The sequence below is a fragment of the Syngnathoides biaculeatus genome, chromosome 10, assembly GCF_019802595.1.
Source record: "Syngnathoides biaculeatus isolate LvHL_M chromosome 10, ASM1980259v1, whole genome shotgun sequence".
NCBI classification, from domain to species: Eukaryota; Metazoa; Chordata; class Actinopteri; order Syngnathiformes; family Syngnathidae; genus Syngnathoides; species Syngnathoides biaculeatus.
This window is the reverse complement of record NC_084649.1, coordinates 16556767-16574923: the sequence shown is the minus strand read 5'-3', so window position 1 is coordinate 16574923 and position 18157 is coordinate 16556767. Positions and strand designations below refer to the sequence as shown.

Sequence of the window (18157 nt, the reverse complement as noted above, 5' to 3'; positions counted from 1 at the left end):
CCCGCGAACCTTTGTGAGGATTAGCAGCTCATAAAATGGATGGATGGATAGATAATTCTTCTATTGAACTTTGACAAGTGGATTCACTCACATTTTATCAGCAATGGTAATGGGAATTTCATCATTCAAAAAAAACAACATGATTTACTTACATCGTTATCTGGATTTTGGCCTGTTTTACTGCAGCTTCTCATCTCACCTCCCCTCACCTATCCTGCTTGGAGAAGGCCTCGCCTGGCATCTGCCAGTGGATTTAGAACTTCCTAATGGGCAGGACGCAGCAGGTGAGGTTGGGGGCACCACCTCATCCACACGCACCATCAGCACCGGGGCACCCCAAGGTTGTGTCCTCTCCCTGCTGCTCTTCTCACTCTACGCGAACGCCTGCACTTTAAGGCATCTGGCTGTCAACTCCTGAAGTTCGCTGATGACACCACAGTCATCGGGTTCATCAAAGACGACAATGAGTCTGCGTATCGACAGGAAGTGGAGAGGCTGGAGCTTTGGTGCGGCTGACACAACCTGGAGCTGAATGCACTAAAGACTGTGATTGTGGACCTCAGGAGGCGTACTTTACCACAGATGTCCCTCACGCCGTCCCAAGTGTCCTGTGTCACCCGTCGAGATCTTTCACTTTGTCGGAATTACAGTCTCACAAGTACTGAAGTGGGAGATTAACATCAACTCCATCCTCAAAAAGGCCTAGCAGAAGATGTACTCCCTACTATACATCATAAATGACTCGTCCACTCACTGTAGTAGTCACACCACTCTACACCATCTGCACAACTGTTGATGACCAAGACTAGCCTCTCGCACCTGAGTAGCATCTGCTCCACTTGCACAATCGACTGAGGAATATCTGCAACACTGGCACAATCGACATTGTCCCAGATTACTGCACGACGAGTCACTTTAAACTGCATACATTCCTTGAAGTCTTGATACTCTTTGCACAATGGTCATTTCACGGGATTATTGCTCTATTTCCTGCTCTAAATGCTAGAGGACTCTGCATCCTTTGGACAATTGTCCAAAAAAAAAAGCTCTATCATTTCCAGATTACAAGCAGCCTTTGCTGCACGCCATTACTGTAGCGCAATGTCTTTATGTCTCAATTGACTTTCCATGTGTTGTCGTTATGCATGTCATACCAGAGCGGCTCCAACTACCGGAAACAAATTCTTTGTATGTTTCCGACATACTTGGCGAATAAAGATGATTCTGATATAAAAATAAACCCGACTTATTTTCAGTGCGCTGCTGTGCATATGTTTCTTTCTTTTTGCTCTTTTTCAATGCAAATAACCCATTCAACAGGCGGAGCTGATGGATTTGATAAGGCTGGAGGAACTGTACGTTGCATTCCCCTTGCTGTGCTCAACATGCTGGTTTTACACTACAGCGATACACTTTGGAAAACGCAGAGCGAAACAATCTATAGTATGTTTGTTAAGTTGCAAGTGAAGTTATTGTATACTGAAATGCATTTTTTTTTAAACCAGACAAGATGAAACACAGCATAGCTTGTCTTTTTCGTAGTCCATCCATTCATTTTTTTATACTGCTCATGCTAACTAGGGTCATGGGTGAGCTGGTGCCTATCTGTAACGGTAATGACAGTCTGCTACTCTGCTTCAAGTGAATAGATTCCCTTGAAAACTTTGCATCTGTGTGGGTTGCGCCACCGTGGAGACCGTGTACGGTCATTTGCCATCTGGCTCCGTTTGTCTGACGAAATTGAATCAAGCGGATACTATGAGATACATTGAATTGGTGACACACAGCTATGTGATACAAATCCATCTGACACATGAAAAATTAGCAATTGTCAATACCTGCAGTTTTCTGCAGATAAATATACAAGCATCCACCGGATTGTAGCTCTGAGTCACGGAGTAAAAGTAGCATTTCTTTGTGACAACAATTTTCAGGTAAAAGCTGCTTCTGAGATTTCGCAATCCAGTGGGAGGTCGGACATTTGCTACCTGGGCCGTCAGTCGGGACTTACCTGACTTAATCGAATGCTTCATGACAAAAACATCCATCCATTTTCTTTGCCGTTTATCCTCACGAGGGTCATGGGGAGTGCTGGAGCCTAAAAACATAACAAATGTAAATTAAATACATAATAATAGTGTCATGCGGCACGGTGGATCAGCTGGTAAAGCATTGGCCTCACAGTTCTGAGGTCCCGGGTTCGATCCTGGACCCGCCTGTGTGGAGTTTGCATGTTTTCCCCGTGCCTGCGTGGGTTTCCTCTAAATTGCCCCTCGGTGTGATTGTGACGGCGGCTGCTTGTCTCGATGTGCCAAGCGATTGGCTGGCAACCAGTTCAGGGTCTACCCCGCCTCCTGCCTGTTGAGAGCCGGGATAGGCTCCAGCACTCCCCGCGACCATCGTGAGGATAAGCGGCTTAGAAAATGGATGGATGGATAATGGTGTCATGGGTAATCATCCAATTTTGCAAATGCTCTCACAGCTGCACGCTGAACGCCCACAGACCTTAGGGTGCCTGGATTGTATAACGTTTAACACATCCTCATATTTTGACAATAGTATACTTGAGCTGTAAAACATTTCCGGAACAAGATCAAGAGATAAGCAGGAAATAATAATAGTTGATAGGCACCACTATTGGATTTTTTTTTTATTAATGTTATAGTAACCATTTATAACTCAAATGGCAGCCAGCAGAGCATAGAATGAAAGTGACTTCCTGATCGTGATCGGGTGAATGAACAGACGGGCAGTGCCAACAATGTTTTACAAAGAGATTCTGCCGCTGTCAGCACCAGATTCTTTTGTGACGTACAGTATGAAGTAAAATCAAGTGGGGTGATTGAGTGTCGGCTATAGAACACCTCCCCCTCACCCCACACACCTTTCGCAAAACATTCAAACATTGCAGCATTTGCATTGATACATTTCTCCCAAAAATACGATGTAATCTTTGTCTTGCTAAGAGCAAGCTTTGCATGCAATGCGTAACTTTTCCCTCCAACGGGGCTTCACCACAAAGAAAACAAGCACAAGAGCTCACACTTATTGGACCTGCACACATGCAGCGCGGTGCCAGCTGCACAAAGCCTACATTGTTTTGTCGCAAAGCTTATCGGATCGCCCCAAGCCTTTTTCTCGAGCTGATGATCCTGTTTGCTATTGACCTAATTTAGTGTTGGGCCACACCGCATTCAAATTAATTGTATGAATAATGTAAGCACACTTATTTAAAGCAGTAAAGGCTTCTGTTTAAATCTGGTGCGGCACATGGCGTAACTCTGCGTTGAGGTGGGTTAGACCCCGCGTTAGTAATTTCGTGGACCGGCACAGCCCAGCCCTTTTAAAAGAGAGACGACCGCTCTGCTGATGGGGTGAACACAGCCGACTTCATTCCTGTCCAATCATAGCGCCCAAATGGAGTTCCTTTCATTCCCTTTAAATGCGGAACACTAACAGTCTAACAGATGGAGACGTCTCTGTACGGAAAAGGACAATGTGTACATGTCATGATCCTGCGGCTCCAGCCCGGGCTGCGCGGATCATGACAGTACAATTACAGCCATGCATGTCTTGTCGCTGCTCTTAAGAATGTTTGCGGGTACCCTTAATAAATACAAAATGAGCCAGCGTTTGTGTGCTTCCCCTCCCTGTAGCTGTATGCCAATCAATGGAATAATTAAAAAAATATATAATAATAATAACAATGCATTAAATTAAGTGAGCTCCATAATGATGATGACACACAGTGAGCCTTGTGCTCACATTAAAATCACAAGCCTTTATGTTGCACCATCTACGAAAGAAACATTACGTCCAATCAAGATGACTAACACCAAAAAAAAGAAAGAAAGTGACAACACCATCAGTCACGAAATCTGTTGCTTGCCATTAGTTTGTGACTACCACACACAAGGATTTGAGATTGAACAGGTTTACCATTGGCAATTGTGTTCTCTGAGATCGGGAAGTTCTCTTTGCACACCGTATACCACAGGATACTCGCCCAGAATAATCTTTCAGAGACATCTGATAATCGATACGTTCCTTACTTGTTTAGAAGAAATGCTCAAATCTATCCCGATTTTCTGCTTACAGCTGTTACGGCTTTACTTTGATAATCTTTTTGTTAGAGCCCATTCCTTTGTGCTCTTTGGTAAGTGACGATCTCGACTGCTACGATAGCTAATCGCACTTGCCAACGCTAGCTGCCATATGCTTGTCTAGAGGTTGTGTGTTATATATATTTATGTGATTCTTTTATCATACATAGTTAACAAAGACAAGCAACGACCATTTGTTATTGTACTTTCAAACCCACCCCGAATAAAGCGGAAACGTCGTAACGCGCCCAACGCAACCAGTTGACCCACACACATCTCTGCATGCAGACGTGCCCCTGTAGTGACTGTTTTTCTTCCAATTGAGCAATAATGAGTAAAACTGCCGACTTCAAGAAGGATTTGATAGCCGAATACGAATGTGGTGTGCGTTTTTCCGAGCTATCGAAGAGGTATGGCTTGGCGAAATCGACGAAAAGTTGCTTCTTATTTTACTTTGCAGAGCACTGCAAAATTTAAATGACGTTGTTATTAGCCACTTCAGGAAGGTCCTCAAAAGATGGCAGAAACAGTCAACATTAGATTCTTTCTTTGGTAAAAAGCGCCTAGTCCCCCCCACCGAAGACATTTGAAACAGTTGTTTTGCATTGCTTTTTTCTCTTTGTCCCATTAACCCTACCTCTAGTTGCAAGTTATTTTTTTAACGTTATGTACTTTCTGTGCAAATAAAAAACAAGTTCTCTGTTTTTCCCCCCTCATTATTGCTTGTTTAAAGTAATTCTGCACTTTTGTTAATAAAAAAAGGTTTACAAGGCTGGGGCCAAGTCCCTACAGATACGGCAATGCACTCCCAGCCTAGCATACTATCAAAGCATACATTTTAAGCAAAAATAAATGTATTTCTTAAATGATTTAACTATATAAAGTATTTAAACTATACATGTTTTTCTACTATGCAGTTTATTATCAGGAAAAGCTTTAAAAAAGACCTAAAAAAAACTATATTTTAGGCTTGGAACGCATTATTTCATCTTCCATTCATTGTAATGGGAAAACATGCTTCGGTTTTCGAACGTTTCCCTTTTCAACCGGCCTTCTGGAACAGATTGAGGTCGAGAAACGAGGCACCACTGTACTTGTATAATAGTCGGTAATCTTAAATTATTATCATGCTGGAGGTCAATAAATGTTTTCAAAACAGTGACCGTTTGGCCAGTGGCTGTCATTAGATTTTGGAGGTGTACCTAATGTTGTGGCTGGAGCATGACACCCTCTCATACTGTCAGTTTACAGTTGTGCAGCCTACTTCTCAGTGAAGCGGTGGTTTATTAACTATGTCGCCCTCACCGAGCCAGGCTAAACAAACCCGAGCAGTGACGAGCACACAAACCAAACACACCCATACAATAGCGACAATCACCTCATGTGTTGAATCAATAGTGGCCCAAAGCAGAGGTGTGTGTGTGTGTTAAGTGAACAGACTGTTCTTGTGTCTGACTTTGTAAATGCTTTACAGCTTGGGCCCCTAAACCCAAAAGGCTTATTATTACTACATTGAAGGCCTAATTTTGAGCACACATTTGGGATTCCTCAAGGGCCAGAAAGGGTGTGCATTATAGTCTAGTAATGAATGTTACAGTAAATATTAAACGGTCTGTTGAAAAAAAATAGAAATATGACACACTAAAGAGAAGTGTTTTTAAAAAGCCCTCCGGATTTTAATGCATAAAAAAAAAAGTTACATTTGTAAGGCTCTAAAATCACGAAAAATAAGCCCCACCCTCAAACTGCAGGACTGCTTAGGCATGTTTGCTGAAGATGCTGGAAATGAGCCCTACACCTGTCAATCAAATACATTTTCTCGTACGCTATGTACTCAAGTCTCTGTAGTCAGTTACTTGCTGAATTATGTGTGTCACTGTCTTTAGTAAACAGTTAACGTTCCTGTTTCTCTGTCATGCGGGGACACAGACGGAACAAAGAGAGCAAGGTGTGGACATATCTGAGCCCCACCACGGTCGAGCGAGCCCCTTAGCTCGTTATTATATTAACTTGCTAGCCTGTGAGCTAATGAGCTACTGAGTAATAAACAGTTCACTCTTCCGTAACTGTATCTGTTGTATGTTTCTACACACGGCATATGGAGCGAGGCTGTGGGGTAGTGGACGGATGTAGCCCAAATAACATAACACTGTAGGGAAGATGCATTTTTCTGGTTGTCGGCATTGCTTGATGGCTAATTGCATGATGTAGTGCGAGAGATGAGTGAAGAAGGGCCGACTCATGCCGTTCCCTTTTTGCATCAGCATGCGCCTCTTTTAGCCCCGCCCAGGAAATCAGGAGAACCGAGATGTTGAAACGCATCTTAAACTATATCTAGAAATCCATCCATCCATTTCCCTTAAAGCTTATCCTCACGAGGGTTGCGGGGAGTGCTGGAGCCTATCCCAGCTGTCAATGGGCAGGAAGCGGGGTACACCCTGAACTGGTTGCCATCCAATCGCAGGGCACATTGAGACAAACAGCCGCAGTGGCAATCACACCTAGAGGCAATTTAGAGTGTCCAATTATTGTTGCATGTTTTTAGGATGTGGGAGGAAACCGGAGTGCCCGGAGAAGACCCACGCAGGCACGGGGAGAACATGCAAACTCAACACAGGCGGATTCGGGATCAAACCCGGGACCTCGGAACTGTAAGGCCAACGCGCAATTATCTAGAAACATATTTAATGTATTTAGAAAAAAAAAATACAGTCACTTGATGAAATCATAAAATGACAATGAAATAGAGTTATCACAGCACACTTTATTGCTATCCCAAGATATTCCAGCTCAAGTAGTTAGGTATGTCAGCTTTGCACTCGTTGTCCCCCCCCCCCCACCAGCCACCCCCCACCCCCACTGAGTTGCCTGCGTCATGATGTCATTACTCACAGGACGCACCTTATAAAGCAAGTAGGGAAGAAGCGCAAGATGGCACAGGAAGGAACATTTAAGGTGGTTCTTCTTCATTACTGTGACTCACAGGCAGTTTTCTCCACCACTTAAAAAAAAAAAAATACCCTTTTTAAGTTTGCCTTCCTTTGTGCGGCACACAGGAAGGAGTTCCCCTTTGTGGCATTCCAACACAAATGTAGCACCGCAATGTAGAAGGGTGGAGCGTGGTTGGCTCGTCAAGCGTAAATGATTTCTGCACATTGGAGGTCAGAGCATTGATTGCCCCGGCCTGCCGAAGGTTCTTAAATTGCACGCATATTCAGCTCGCAGCCAAAGTCCACGCAGATATAAACACACAAACGAGTAAGAGGCTGTAAGGTGACGTCAACCCCGTGAGCTTCTCCAGCGGCACTGTGTACCGATAGGCGTCCGACTGCCACTTTGTTTCTACTTTGCTGACATAAAAAAAAAAAGAAAGAAATCTCAACCATCATTCATTGAGGGTAATCCTGGAAGCATCTCACTTCCTTTTTCCTGACCCCATTTGAAGTTCCTGGAAGGTAAACCCTAATAGGCGCACTTTACAATGCAACTGTTGCCATATAAATCTTAAATATTTAGCATGGGGGGCAATCTTCTAACAAGTGTAAAAATAAGATAACCAGATTACAGGGAAAAACATGCAGGGATGTCTTCACCATGGAGAAGTGTGCCCAGGAGGTGTGTATCATCCCACGCATGCTAAGATTTCTATTGTTCTTCTGCTTTCCTTTGTTGCTCAATTTCCAGTTAAACGATTGCAATCTGACTTCTCTGTTCATCAAAAGGTGGCCCTCAGTGGTGATGTAACAAAGACCGAAAAACAATTACAATTTCATCAGTCTTTAGGAAATTTTAAAAAATACATGGTCGTTTACTGTATCGGTGGTATTATTAAAAACATTTAATTGTATATTTTTAGGCTTAATCTAATTTCTCAGGTAATTAGACTTATTTTAGAGAATCTAATTTGATACATATGTACACATGTGAAATATTTAATTCATATCTCATGACATAATTTGACCAGCAAGTAGATTTGTGTGTTTTGACCCATGTTTTTCCAGGAACTCTTCGGAACCTTTCAAATTTTACGACTTAAAAGGTTTTTCCTTTCAATTTTTCAATGTATTAATCATTGTCATGGCGGCACGGTGGATCAGCTGGGAAAGCGTTGGGACCCGGGTTCCATCCCCGCCCCGCCTGTGTGGAGTTTGCATGTTCTCCCCGTGCCTGCGTGGGTTTTCTCCGGGCATTCCGATTCCCTCCTACATTCCAAAAACATACAACATTTATTGGACACTAAATTGCCCCCATGTGTGATTGTGAGTGTGACTGTTTGTCTCTATGTGAACCTGCAATTGGCTGGCAACCAGTTCAGGGTGTACCCCGCCTCCTGCCCGTTGACAGCTGGGATAGGCTCCAGCACTCCCCGCGACCTTCATGAGGATAAGCAGTAAAGAAAATGGATGGATGGATAATAATTGTAACTGTAGCCCATAATATAACACAAAATATCCCAATACAATATACAGCAAGGTGATTTTCCCAGAAAGATGCAAAAGGAAAACAATTAATTAAGTGCAATGAATGGCGGCTTAAATTCACAAAAAACGCCGGCTCACAGAGTGTGTATACAGTACATTTAATTGCGCTCCTATAAGTTGTTTTTCTCATACAGTAGTTACTTTATGCATCCAAGCGGTGCAGGTGTGCACTTCAAAGCTGATGACACATGCTAGTAGACTAGAGCTCTATTGTGATGTTGTCTCTGAGAGCCTCGCACACAGACTTGTTTCGTTCCATGGCAACCAATCACGAGGTGACGGGGCTGTCATCACTCACCCGAGCGTAACCCTTATTAAAGCACCTTTGTTAACACAACCGAGCTGCCCGAGATGTTTCGCTTCTTAATCACTTCCTCCATTATGGGAAATGGAGGGGTCGGATTGTAAATTGCCTCACAATACAATGATTTTCTATTGTAAAGAGCAATACACGCCACAAAACCGTAACGCAACTCATTGTTGCATCATGCCTCCACATTGTCATGCTGAGTGGTTGTAGCGTTACGAACGGGTCGGCCCAAGCCAGTCCGCCTTGTTGATGATGACAGGGTGTGTTTTGTCTCCGAGAAGAAGGCCGGGGGAGTAAATGGCGAGGACATCTCTTGAATCAAAGTTATGTTAGTAATCCTCACGTTGAAGTGAGCTGACTTCGTAATGGTTTGGGCGCACTGAAAGAGCATGGGAACATAAGATTCCATTTGCCGTCACGCTAAAACCGTAAAACCGCACACCCTCCCTGTAGTGTCTGACGTCTGGGGAGAAGCTGTGAAAATGACAGCTGTGGTGTGAAGGAGGACGTCATGCAGCTCTCCAACTCTCCAGCTGTCGTGTGTATGCGCACCGCTGGACTAAGCCCAGATGGAAAGTGACTCCAAATATGCCTTGTTTCCGGCACATTTTTCCCACAGCTTATATTGAACAGTGTTTGTGAACATCTTTTAGTGATTAGTCAGTCCTGAACGGGACTGTGAACAGATGTATTCCCTGGACGGTGTTTCAAAAAGCCAAAACAGGAGTTTCTGGCGCATGGCCAATGACTATCCCAGGCTTCCGGCGCTCTTGATGTTGCCTACAGAGCAAAAACGTTTACCTGAAATCAATCAATCTGAAAGTAACAAGCCTCAGCGAGGCCAGCTCAATCCGAATTCCATTTCCCACCGGGGATGTGAAAATTGCACATCTGAGACTGGAGCCTCCTTTGAGGAATTGATAAAGATTTCAGATGTCGAGCGAGGGAATCGGCTGGTTTGCGATCACTTTTGTGGTGTAGTGCGGTATGTCTGGATAGCCGCAGGGTTAAGGAACTTCTGCTCTGTTTCGTGGCGAGCCAAGAGGGCAGGAAAACGTAAAGATGGATGGTCCACAGATGGGGTGCAGTCAGTCAGCTGGATAAGTCTTGTTTCCACATTTTCTGCCCGTGTGAGCACATGCAACGGATGACGGAAGTTGAATCATTTGGGCCAGACTATGTGCAGTGTCAGAGGTTTTTTTTTTTTTTCCCCCCAATCCATCAGGGGCTTAGGGCTTCGGTGGAGACGAGGGGGATAAGGCAGGCTACCTCCAGCGGACGCATTAATTCCTCGCAGCAGAAACGATCCGCATCACTGATCGCATAAACGTCTTCACAGTGAGGTCTGGAGGCCATTTTCCTTCTCTTACAAGAAAATAAGCTGTGCAGGTGCATACATTTGAAACTGAATGCAGCGGTCCAGAGAGGCAACCGAGCGTGGGTGATTATGCTCAGCCCAATCCTTAACTCTATCTATGGAATTTGAGACCTGCTTAGGCCTTGAGGCCGTGTGCGAGCAACTATAATATACTTGACGAATCAGAAACCACCAGCCACTTTACACAAAACCAAAATATCCAGTGAACGCCTTGACAACTCCACATTTCCAGGAAATCACAAAAACTTGGTTAGAACATCATGCAACATGTGCAGCCAACAGAGCTCAGCTAACATTAAAGCTAGTGCTACTTGCACTGATGCACATGGATTGGGAGTTTGGGGTGTGCTGATAGTTAGAAGGCAACGCGTATCTAGTTTTGGTGACATTTGGTACAGTAAGGGAATAAAACTAAATCAAAATGTGTTTGTCCTTTTGTGCTAACAGGAACAGATTCAATAACATTAAAAATGAAGCTACTAAGGGTAAATAGGACCACAGAACAGAATTTTTCTAATAACAAATATAAATAAAGACTAATGTATACAATAAAATATAATGTATTTAGTAATACTGCAATTTCCACCCTGTAAGCCGCGACTTTTTTCACACACTACCAACCGACTATATGTGCCGAGGAAGTGACTTTTACCGGTCCGGCCCTGTTACCGCTGCACTAGCGTGTTACTGCCGTGTCTCAGTGATTTTTTACCAGTACGTTTTTTTTAACCGGCCCTGTTAGCATGGCGCTAGCGTTAGCGTTGCGGCGGTAGCATTAAACTCTCTGTGTACCATCTTTCTTTGTAAATATCTCATGTTTCAAGGTCGCTTTCAATGTGGGCAGCCGCTTTTACACAGCTGCGCCCTATGTATGTACGAAATGGTATTTCCTTTGCTAGACTGTGTATATTGTAACCAGGTGTACTCTGTAGGCCGGGAATTACGGTACTTAATTTTTTTACTAATTACATTAGTGTAGAAGGCACTCATTGATGATCTCGTGGTACACATGCCTGACTTTGGTGCAAGCAGTGTGGGATCAATTCCCACTCAGCGATGTTGTCGATAAGTTCAGTATTCTGCCTCTCGCCTGAAGTTAACTGGGATAGGCTCCAAAGCACTCCCGTGACCCTTGTGATGATACGCGGCTTGAAAAATGGATGGAATGGAATGGATTGATGGAAAATTCTCTATTCTCTGTCATCCAGGTTCTGGTGATCTGCAAAGGTTGAATTGTTGTTTTTTGTTGAAGATGTTTCTTGAGTAGAACAACTGTACTTGAGTAGAATTTTATAATCCTAATCATCATGTTACCACATGATTAACATTTCTCTTTTTGATACACGATTGTGTTTTTGTTCTTTGGTTGAATTTGGAATGGAGTGATGGAAAAATTTCTATTCTCTGTCATCCAGGTTCTGGTCATCTGCAAAGGTTGAACTGTTGTTGTCTGTTGAAGATGTTCCTTGAGTGGAACTTTACTTGAGTAGAACCATACTTGAGTAAAACTTTGCAATCCTAATTATCATGTTTCCAAATGATTAACATTTCTATTTTTGATCCACAATTGTATTATTGTTCTTTGGAGCATCCGGATTCATTAAGCTGACTGAACAGATCCCCCATAATAAAAGAACAAAGATTAATCGTCACTTCTACCTTGATAATGAGGACCAAAAAGTAAAAAAGAAATTCTGCTTGACAAAAAAAGACTCAAGTTGAGTCAGCGTCGCCACTTAGTAAATGAACAAATGGAAAGAACACAGTGTGGAGGTTTGAGAAGGGCTGTAATTATCTTGGAGCCAGCAGATTACTCTCAACTGTGTAGAAAAATAATGGGTTATCAGTGCTACATCTTCTACTAAAGCTAGGGAAGCTCTTGCTGAACAAAGTCAGAAGAGGACTTTAAGACAAAAGACCTGTTTCGTTATAATTAAACGAAATATTCTACAAGGCACTTTGTATTTTGTACAGAAAATCTCACTTGACTCTAGCCACACTAGTGCCTTCCAAACAACCTCTGGAGACACTGTCGCCTACTCACTGTTGTGGTCACCCGGCAGGAAGTAGATCAGCCGCGGAGCCGCCCCAGACCAAACACTGCGAGGGCCTCTGGAGCATTAAGGCGTGTAGGAGGTGTGCACCGAGCTCTGAAGGCACAAAGTGCTTCTTACTTCTTTGCCAAGTTGGTTGTGTCTACACTGCCACGCATATAAATTCACTTTTAAAAAAAATGTGCGCACAAATAGATCTCTTGATCATCATTGTTTACACAAATACGGGATGCTACGTGCATTTGCTGCATCCTGAATCAAGCCAGATTTCCAGAGCGCAGGAAAGGGTGTCATTTTACACAACTCTAAGAGATATCACACTCGCATACGTGTGGCGCTGACCTCAGACTGCCTTGGGTAAAGGACTGCCTTTAAATAGGGACTCGTGTCAAAGTGGTTTAGACGTATTGTGACACATTGCTCATGTTAAAAGAGCCTCGTTAGTATTCTCTAACAAGATACATTATCGCAAGAATGGACGAGAAGAGAAAGTGGTAAAATGCTCTGGCTTTCTGTTGCAGTTTCATGGAGCGACAGCTAACTGAACAGGAAGTGATGGCCCTCGGGTATGCCTGCCTACCTAATAATTATTCCCGTCTAATTAAAAAGTAGCTTTGATCCCTCAAAATAGCCTCAGAGGATGTACTGCCACAAAGCTTCAGATTAAAATGTGTAATTTTCCATGAGTGCATGTGTGATCAGTGTTCTCCGTTTGTAGGTGACAATGACCAACCATCCAATTACCAATGAGACTTACTGCCTACCAGTGCTCCTCTGTAATATCCATGTCAAACATTATAGATTATTCTCGTCTACAGACTACAGTTTATGGCTTTTTGAAGAAAACGGCAACCAGGTTGATGTTGGTTGGTGCAGTTAAAGCTTCATGGACCAAATATCTAGATTGAGCCAAAGTTTGGTGCTCGTCCAGTTTGCTTGCCTGAGCAGCTCCTCTGTATTGTTTGCACATGAGCTCATCTTAGTTGCTTCACTAAATAGGGACTTTGAGCGTTCAGCAGGGCAGTTCAAGGAGAACCGCCACAACCAAATCTAAGGCCAAGGTTCTCAGGTCCAAACGTGGTATTGTACCCTCTGAGTTAGGAGTATGATTGTCCTTCAAGTGAAGAAGATTTGGACGAATCTTGCTGCATGACAGAAACAAAGGATAAGGTCTATATTGACTGGTAAATCTACTACTGTCACCACTAATTACAATTCTTAGTTGTCTTAGAAAGGACAATCTTATGGATACGAGTCCCGGAAGTTAGTTTCCTTGGCTTGATGCCTGGGCTCGCACTTCGAAATCTGATACTCAACTGCTAAAAGTTCATTCCAACACAACCGATGGATGGAAGTACAAGGGGAGTGATGTTTATCTATTTTTGTATGTCTTTATCCAATTTACCTTTGTGGTATTATGACTAAATTGACTTTCATTAGACTTGATTTTGTTTGAAATGGCCTCATGGTTAGGAGCCGTAGTGCTAGTACCTGTAATTTAGCAGGCTGTGAATTTCAACTCCAAGGCCTCTACTTTGACAAACTGTGCAAGTGCGGCCTGGCGCGTGGCATGACTCTGCCACGTTAGACCAGGTTTTAGAAATCTTGCAGAAGCGTGCGGCCGGTATATTTAAAGGTGACCGGGACATCTTTCCCTTTAAATGTGGTATCCGAGTAGGGCAGTGACAGTCGGATCTGTTTGAGACCAGGATGTCTAACTGCGTAAAGTATGATCACACGGAACTACAATGACACCTCTGAGGGGGGATGATGTCAATGAAAAGCAAGATACACCTTTTCTTTTTTGTGCCGCAGGCCATGGAAAGTCCCCGTCACGTAAATTCTGATTATTTTGTGATCTAATGGGACAAATGACAATATAGAATATGTAAAACCATTGCCTTTAAACATTGATTTTGTGTAGGCTTCGGAATACTTATACTAGAAACTAATCCCCAAAGTAAAACAGAATATATGTGCGTGAATGAGAGGGGCAGAGGGGGAAGGGTGAGGCTACAGGGAGAAGAGAAAGCAGGGGTGGACGACTCCAAATATTTACGTTCAACAATCGAGAGCAATGGTGAGTGTGGTAAGGAAGTGAAGAAACGGGTCGGGATGGCGGAAGGTGTCTGGTGCTCTATGTGGCAGAAGAGTCTCTGCTAGGATGAAGGGAAAAGTTTATAAAACAGTGATGAGGCCGGCCATGATGTACGGATTAGAGACGGTGACACTGAAGAAACAACAGGAAGCAGAACTGGAGGTGGCAGAAATGAAGATGTTGAGGTTGTCGCTGGGAGGGAGCAGGATGGATACGATTAGAAATGAGCTCAATCGAGGGTCAGCAAAAGTTGGATGTTTTGGAGACAAGGTGAGAAAGAGCAGACTTTGATGGTTTGGACATGTCTCAAGGCGAGAGTGAGTATACTGGTAGAAGGGTGCTGAGGATGGAGCTGCCAGGCAAAAGAGTGAGAGGAAGACCAAAGAGAAGGTTGATGGATGTTGTGAGGGAAGACATGAGGGCAGTTGGGGTTAGAGAGGAAGATGCACGAGATAGGCTTAGATGGAAAAAGATGACATGCTGAGGCGACCCCTAACGGGACAAGTCGAAAGGAAAAGAAGGAGATACTAGAAAGTAATCCATGTAAAATATTACTGTCTTAAATCTTTTCCACATTAAGAGTCAGTCAATCAAAGTTTGTAGTTGGAATAACCTCAGGAAAAATTAGTGTCAGCATTAAACAAACTGAAAAATCATGTTGTGTGACAAAAAGCAGACTTGACACTAATTGCATTTTCCTACACAGCTAATGGCTGCTCTGACAGCTTACTCATACAGAGCGGGAATTGATATTACTAATGGGGAAAAATGCAATTAATGGAATGGACCAGCTGGCTTGTCCCTCGCACCTCATGAAAGCCACTCCCTGTCGTCTACCGGCCTTTAATGTTTGCACGGGCACGTGTCCACATAACGTAATGCCGATCGCTCATGTGACACAGCTGTAACTTGGCAAACATGGCCCTGTCATATTGCTCCAAGCTGGTGTAGTATTGGTGTTATTAACATATTCAGCCAAATGATGGTGAGCTTAGGAGGAGGAGGAGGAGGAGGACTTTCTAAAGAAGCCAAACATTCATCAGCTAAATTGGTCCAGGGTGATTCAGATGGAAAAATGGAGTTAGAGAGGAGGAGCACAAGGGAGATTGAGAGGCATGGTTCCGGGAGAAGTCACCAGAGGGAAGCCACCCACTGTGACCACAAAAGCTTGACTCATGCGCTTTAATTGGCAGAGGACAGGGACACACTATCGGGTCTCCTCTTGCGGGACATGCTAAACTAAAGCAGACGGGACAAGTCACAAGTGTCACTCCTACTGCCAGGGCGAGGCTGCATGGAATATTTTACCTTTGAATAGCTCAGCGTGACAAGATATCTTTTTTTTTTTTTTTTTAAGCTATCCCCGCCTTTTGTTACACTACTGGGAGCCATTCATAAAAACTGATCTGCACTGTTTGGATACACACTGTTGACAACTGGAACACTGTGTCCCGTATATGTTGCAAAACATCACAATTCTCTGTGAGGTGAGTGGAGGAAAACAATATGTATCCTCTCACACCAAACGGAAAAACACTGAATGAAAGTGAACAGTTATCCCCTTTGTGGGGCACTCAGGTAAATTCTTGATCCTGCAAAATTTCAACAATACCCAAATAAAGGAATATATTACAAAACACATTGAATTGTGCTTTTCAATTGTTGATTGTTCACATCCCCTGCAATTGGCTGGCAGCCAGTTCAGAGCGTAACTCAGCTCCTGCCCGTTGAAAGCTGGGATAGGCTCCAGCACTCCCGCGACCCTCATGAGGATAAGCGGCTAAGAAAATGGATGGATGGATTGTTAACATTAACGCTCCCCCCCCTCTGAATTTGATTCGCTTTGTATGCCTGTGAATGTTGTTATACATAAAGTTCACTTTATTCTCAGAACTACCTAAGTATTTACAGATGTAGCCACAATTACATTGTCATGTAGTTTCCAGGATTACCAAACAATATGTCAGTCATATGATATCGATAATAGAAAACAAGGGATACGACAAAATGCATTTAGATTTCCTCTGACTGCAATACGTTATTTTCCCCATTGTAGTTATATCACTAATTTGTAGTGTAATAGTTTAAAAATGCATATACATACAACAAAAGTATAACTATCAACATGGATAGGAGCGCTCAGGAAGGGCCAATTTCGATAAGGGGCATATCCACAGTTTGGACACGTTATGTATTGTACACAAGGTTATGACATCCAGTACAGGAGAGATTTTTTGAGCAACATAAGGTAACTAAAATATGAAAAGTTTCTCTCAGTCTGATGTAATGGGCTACATCGATTCAAAACGACAATAACAACGGCCATATTATTTCATACATTTTTTGTTAGTGTGCGTTATAAACAGGGCACGATTCTATATGGTTTTTGTTTATGTTTGTTGTGATCGTTGTACTTGTGTGAGTGCATGGATAACAACTGTGCGAACATACAAGTGTCGTGTGTGTGTCTTAGCACCTCGGCTCCGTTTCCTGTTTTCATCTGCGTGTCCCCAGTCACTTTTGTGTACACACCTCCAGCCCGTGCAGCAAAGCTGATAACCTCCACCCACCACCACCTCCCTCCCTCCCTCCCTCCCTCCCTCCCTCCAACCCTTCCTCCCCGTAAAGATAAGAGCTTGTGATTATGGCTGATAGAAAAGCAAGCCTGCACTCTTATAACCCAAACAAAATACATGTGGTGTGTGTGTGTGTGTGTGGTGTGTGTGTGTGTGTGTGTGTGTGTGTGTGTGTGTGTGTGTGTGTGTGTGTGTGTATAAAATCGCATCGGGGGAGCAGCTATTCCAGAGTGTTCCTTGATTGGACAGGTTGAAATCTAATCTGACAGTAGAGAGACAAACAGTGACACGGACGCGCACGCACACACATGCACACACTTTTCCTGGAGAGAGAACTGAGCATGGCAGCTATTACGCAACACCCCGGGGGCGGAGCCATGTTCGTCATCACTATTTTCACTGAAGTGCAGACAACCTGTTCCAGCTGCAGTTCGCACCAACTATCAAGGAAAAAGAAAAAAGCAACACAGTGTACCAGTGGCTAGCACGTCCACTTCTCAGTTGCGAAGTTCTGGGTTGGTGGAGTTTGCAATATCAGCGGTTTCTTCCCACATTCCAAAAATAGACATGTTGGGTTCACTGAAGACTCAGTTGGCTATAGATCAGAATGGTTCTTTTGTCTTGTGATTGGTTGCCGCCCAGATTAGGGTGTACCCCGCTTCTCACCCAAAGTCAGATGGGTGAGGACCAATGACATAGAATAAAAACTCGACTGCGCACTCTGCATCCAACATCAGTTCCACCATGGTCACCAGGCTCTGACTTCCGGTCGGGGCAAAAAGCATGGTAAACAATACACACATTGTTATGGAAAACGATGCGATCAATCGATATACTTGGGATGTTTTGGATCCCTAGAGACATGAATACAATCTAAACATTTGCAGCATGCCCAGGAAGGTTTAAAAGATACATTGACAGTAATAGGAGCTACTTAACGTGCACTCAGTGTGGAAGTCTATGGAATACTCTCGGTTACTGTTTGTTTTTTTGTGTTTCACGGGCGTCTCGGGACTAAAGTACACAAGAGAGGACTTTCTAGCCATCAGAGAGCCTTCTTCGAACCTTTTTTTTTGACAACTCTCCCCAATTCACTGAAGCTTTTTCCAGAGTCACTAGTTGGCGCGCTCTTCAAAGCCTCGCGATCCGGTACACAA

General features: G+C 43.5%; 1 protein-coding gene across 3 annotated transcripts in view; it reads right to left on the bottom strand.

Moving 5' to 3' along the window:
- errfi1a (ERBB receptor feedback inhibitor 1a) overlaps positions 1-18157 on the bottom strand; it is a 63501-nt gene that overhangs the window by 12697 nt on the left and 32647 nt on the right. The window contains exons 1-2 of one of the 3 annotated variants that reach the window (XM_061832875.1): positions 12317-12433; positions 2012-2098 (exon numbers count right to left, since the gene is read on the bottom strand). The gene's annotated coding sequence lies outside the window, so the exon portion shown is untranslated. Of the gene's footprint in view, positions 1-2011; positions 2099-2182; positions 2218-12316; positions 12434-18157 lie in introns of those variants that run through there. The other 2 variants (XM_061832874.1, XM_061832872.1) reach the window with 2 other exon arrangements.